Source organism: Lathyrus oleraceus, chromosome 1 (assembly GCF_024323335.1).
Source record: "Lathyrus oleraceus cultivar Zhongwan6 chromosome 1, CAAS_Psat_ZW6_1.0, whole genome shotgun sequence".
NCBI lineage: Eukaryota > Viridiplantae > Streptophyta > Magnoliopsida > Fabales > Fabaceae > Lathyrus > Lathyrus oleraceus.
Window position 1 is genome coordinate 266,306,793 of NC_066579.1, and position 6,000 is coordinate 266,312,792.

Below are 6,000 nucleotides of genomic sequence, written 5' to 3' on the forward strand. Positions count from 1 at the left end.
GATCTAGCGAAGCTTTGCCATGGTGTCGCAGCCTGAAAAATACAGTGTGCGAAAAAACAACCGGCGAAAGAAAATGACAGGAGAGTCGCCACCGTGCGTTATTTATCCCAAAGGAGGGAAAGGAAACGCTCGAAGTAAACCTGGAGAAAGGAAAGGAAAAGACAAGGTCTCGCAACCAAATCTTGGGTTCGGGAGTCGATTATGCGAAGGGAAGGTATTAGCACCCCTACGCATCCGTAGTACTCTACGGGATCCACTCTTGTTGTTTCTTGTCTAAAGGGTGTGTGTTTATCTAATGTACTATTTACTAAAAGGGTCAAGAGAAAAATGACTCGCACGGATGTCGCATCCCCTGCATACGTATCTCATCTGGAATGAGAATCAGAGTCTTCGTAGCTCGGCTGCCTATGGGTTAAAGGGTAAGTGTGCTCTCTAAGACGTCGCGTCTTATGCCTACGTATCTCATCGGGAATGAGAATCAGAGCAAAACGTAGTTCAGCTAACTACGGGAATGAGGGTCTCGATTGCAACTAGGGCAAGAGAAAGGGAATGTCTCGATCGCAACGAGGGCGAGAGAAAGGATCGCAACAAGGGCGAAAGCAAACAAGGATTAGTTGTTAGTCGTTAGTCAAACTCGGCAAGACATCGCGTCTTATGCCTACGTATCTCATCTGAACATGAGAATCAGAGTTGCCGTAGTTCGGCTCACGCACGCCAAACAAACAAACACACAAGCAGGCAAACATGGAGCCTGAGTGCCAATCATTGGACTTACATCAGCATCCGAACCAAAACACACACAAAAAGGCAAACGTAAAGCCCGAACGCCAATCACTGGACTTACATCGGCATCCGAACCAAACAAACTCACACTGGAACCCGAATGCCACTCGATGGACTTACATCAACTTCCGAGCACACAATAACACACACAAGGGGGTTGAGACACAAAGGTTGAAAAAGAAAAAGGGCGCCCGGAGAGACCTCGCACGGTCTCCTGCCTACGTACCTCATCTGGTATGAGAATCAGGGCGACGTAATTCCCCTCATAGGGGATTGCCATCTGAACATGGACTTACAAAGGAGGACACCAGTTGTGTCAAAGGAGAGTGGGCGATGTGTCAGGGAGTCGGGAATTCGAGCCTGATAGCTGGCAAGCACAACACACTCAAAAAAAGAAAAGGGTGCCCGGAGAGATCTCGTACGACCTCCTGCCTACGTACCTCATCTGGTATGAGAATCAGGGCAACGTAGTTCCCCTACGCAGGGATACAGGACTAGCCTAACCAGATAACAGAGGGAGACACAACTAGGGAGACTACGACTCGAGCCTAGATGTTATCATGCAAAATCATCCCTAAGTTAAGGTTTCTAGCTAACTTGCACAGGAAGCAAGCCTATCCTAAACATGACTTGCACGGGAAGCAAGCCAAACCAAACCTAACTTGCACAGGAAGCAAGCTAAACTAAACCTAACTTGCACAGGAAGCAAGCTAAAGCAAACACACAAGCACAAGTAGCACACACTATATGCAAGCAATGGGCTCAATCAAGGTTAGGTTTTAGTCGAGGGGTCATATCAACCTCAACAAACAAACCACTGTAACTGGGTAGTGTTAGCTCTTAACCCTAACATTGAGAGTTAGGGTGAAGCTGATGAAAGGTGAGTGAAGATTAGACTTCATAGCTCTTATCCCTAGCCTGGGAGAGCTTAAGACAAGAATGTGTGGGTTCAGAAAGTGGGAACCCTTCTACACATTTGAAACTGACTCAACTGTACAATTGTACAAGATCTTGGGTTTGTATCTGCAATGCATCAACACAGTGGTGTGAGCAAAGCAGATGACACACAGAATAGCAGGGGATAGATTGCATATCCCTTGGGTTCTGCCAATTGCCTCTTCACTTAGGAGGTCTTTGACTCTATACAAGGACAAATTGTAAACAATCACAAACATTGCCTCTTAAGGAGGACTTCAGACAGTTGCCTGGCCAAGTAACAGGCCAGGTCTTCCAGACTACATGAAGATAAGAAAATATACCTCAATGCAAATTGCTCTTAAGCAAAGCAAAGCAAAGTTCACAAGGAACTAAAAGCAACTAAAGGTACCTGAAACTAGTCAAACAGAATCAGTACACAACTCAAAGTTAAAGCAAAATGAGATAGAAATCAACAGTCAACACAATTGATTAAAATGTGCAGTGCACAAGGCTCAAAGCTTGTGAGCCAAGCAACCTACAAAACAAACATGATAGTCATGATAATCAATCAAGCATCAATCAATTTGTATTGATCTCTCTAAGGCAACTGCTTCTTATCCTGAAAAATGAACTCAAACATGAGTAACAGGACCACTAGGACAAGCCTAGGGTCAAAAGGGGATAAGAAAGTCAAAACAGCAAGTGACAAGTGTCCAAAATCAAATTCAAATAATCAAGAAACAAACTCAATTGGTTTCATGTTCATATCAATCATCATCATCATTTCATAAGCAAATTAGGTCAAAGCATGGCATATAGAAGCTCAAAGAAGTCAACAGAATGATGCTACTCAAATCCAATCGCAAACAATTCAATAAATCATCAAATAATTCATGATCAATCATAATCCATAACATGATATGCATATAAAATTTCAGCTCATTTGGATCAAGGGAAGTTGGTTAATGAAAATCAGAAAGGCAAGGCAAGTTCAAACATGCTCAAAGAAGTCAACCAAACATGCACCTACTTCAATAAATCATAAATCAGTGACAACATATGAGAAATGAATGGGATCAAAACCATGACAAAGCTTAAGATGTCTACTAATCACATGTCAAATTTCATGTTCATCCAATTAAGTATGAGAATTTCACAAACAATATGAGAACATGTGTCACAAAAAGTCAACATATGACCAAACAGGGGAGAAAATCCCAAACAATTAGGATATGCCATCAATAATTCCACGAAAAATCACATGTAAACCAGACATCCAAGAGTACATTCATGCAAAAAATCAGACCAAATTGAGTTCATTAGGCAAGGGAAATAAAATCATGAAATTGGACATCAATGGTGTGACACAAATTGTCACACCCTAATTCAAAAAATCATAACTCACAAACCAGAAATGATAAATTCACAAACTATACACCAAAATCACCATGAATGTGTCTAGTTTAAGCACAAAAAATTTGGAAGCCATTGGATAAAGCATCATCATTTCACAATTGATTTGGCAAAGTGTACAAAAAATGAGCACATGAACAAAACCCTAGCACCAATTAAAAATCATTCATCCAAAAATTCTGGAAAAATCATGACAAATAACTAGAGATCCAGATGAACAATATGCAAAAAGTTTCATGAAATTTGGATTAACAATGGTTGACTTATGATTTTTGCAAGATTTGAATCAAAATGAAATAATTATTGAAGAAAAAATATGATTAAATGGAATTAATAGGAACCGGTGGCATTTGTGTAATTATTGGCACAGTTTAATGAAACGCAGCGTGCTGTAAAACAACGTGGCACTCGGTAATTCGCTCATGGCAATCAAACAGGACATTCACATGCAAACACGAATGGAACAAATTCTGGGCAACCTGCAACTAGGGTTTCACTTACTGTTCATCATCTTCCAAAATCGTGGAGAAAAAATTCGCCCAGAAATGAACAATAAGTACATCAATCGAACCATCTAAGAACACACATCCACAATATAACATTTATTTTCATCAAATCAAGCTATCACATGAGAAATAAGCAAAAACATGTTTGGATATCAAACTTCATGTCAACATATCTTCCAAAATACACAACCATTTTCAATGGTTCAAAGCTTAAAATGACCAGCCAAGTGAGATCTACATAATGCATAGCATGATTTAGAGAAATGAGAGACTCGAAAACTGACCAAAGTTGGAGAGCAGTTGAGCTACAGTTGCTATTTGGTTGTGAATGGCTGAAACAGTGACTCCACAAGCTCCCAAGAGATGAATGGTTGAAGGATTTTGGCTCAGGAGTGTTCAAGGCGGCTCAAATCATGGACTACCATGGATGAAAGTTGTTGAGACAGTCGTGGAAAATGGTGCTACAGTGATGGCTTGAGGCTTGCAATGAGTTTGAAAATGATGGTATATGATGCAGCAGCCAAGGCCAACTCGTGCTCTTTGCAATTTTCAGAAAAGTTTCCAAAAAATGAAGAAAGGAGAAATTGAGAGAACAAGGGTTTTTTCTCTGTTTAGAATGTGGCTGCTAGGGTTTCTTCTGCAGAAAATGAAGAATATATACTGTGTTTTAGTGTCCTTAAGCTTGGTTAGTTATGTGGTAATTGGATTTTTGTAATTGGAGGTGTTTTGGTTAATTTGTCAATTTTCACTCAAATGGCAAGGTCTGTGGTTACAGCTGCGAAAGTGGGCCTTGTACACACTCCAAATATGATTTCTTAGCAATTTTAATTGGCAAAATATATTGGAAAGGCTTAAATTGCAAAATCACTTTTTCACCTCACTTGAAATAATTCAAGTCACTTGAAAAAGTGCCATTTTGATTGGTGAGTTTTTGGTAAATTGTGATGGCATATTTGGAAAGAGGGCATCAAATGTGACTTGTAGCAAAAAACCCCACCCAATTTGGCCAAATGGTTTGGAAGATATGCCACTTTGAAGTTCAAAATGTTTTGAGAATGATTTGATCATAACTTGCCAACCATTCATGGGAATTGAGTGTTCTTGGACTTTTTGAAAATGGGAGAACTAGATCTTCAACTTTCATGTTGGGCAAAAATTCATTTGAAGCTTGTATCATGATGTAATTTTGAGGATCAAGACTTTCCATTTTTGGCAAATTCCAATTACAGGTCAACTTTCTATTTTTGGAAATTTCTTGTTTGACTTCAAATTCTTCCATGATGATGTTTGACATGTTATATGGACATGAATGAACCCTTTCAAACCATTTCCCACCTTGAAATCCATAAAATCAGGCACAGTTGACCACAGTTGACCATGGTTGACTTTTTAGGGTTTCTGGTGAACTGAGCCATGACTGATGACTTCTGGGCATCCAATCTTTGACCAAAACACTTCAAAAGGACCCCTAGGTCATGTGAACATGTTGGACCAACCCTAGGGCCTTGTCTCAATGGAAAATGCACTGACTTGCTTGATTGACTGATCTCTTGACCAGTTTGACCTAATTCTTCTAAATGGCTTGCACTTGGGCAAAAGGGACAATGCAATGCTATGCAGTGGACTATGTTAATGTTAATGACCTAATAATGAAAATGTATGTACAATGATAGGTGCAAATTTGAGATGCTACAGCTGCCCCTATTCAATCAGCTGGGAACCCGAACGGATGAGAGCAACGGCTGTCAGACTTTCAGGGTAAACAGGGATTGAATACTAAGAACCGTAGAAATTTGCACTCTGCTGGGAAAATAATTAACAACGCCCGTCAGGATCGGCGAAGAAACAGTCTTGAAAGAAAAATCCGTCTGGAACGAAAAAAGAAATCGGCCTGAATACCGAAATAGAAACGTCGACCTGGATACCAAAATAAATGGCAACACAGGGATAACCATGGCCTGAGCGCCGCTCGTTAGTCTGAATACTGAGCCTCGGAATATGAGAGATTTGATGTCGATCTGAAACATCGGAAATTGGCCTGGACGCCACATTCGGTCTGGATACCGCCTCGGTCTGAACACCGGAAAATTGGCCTGAATGCCATAAGTACATCGACCTGATCGTCGAAAACTTCTTCGATCTGAAAATCGGAAATTGGCCTGAACGCCACTTCGGTCTGGATACCGGAAAATTGGCCTGAATGCCACAAGTTGCATCGACCTGAATGTCGGAAACTTCTTCGATCTGAATATCGGAAAATACTGGCCTGAATGCCACTTCGGTCTGGATACCGGAAAAACTGGCCTGAATGCCATAAGTACATCGACCTGATCGTCGGAACTTCTTCGATCTGAATATCGGAAAATACTGGCCTGAATGC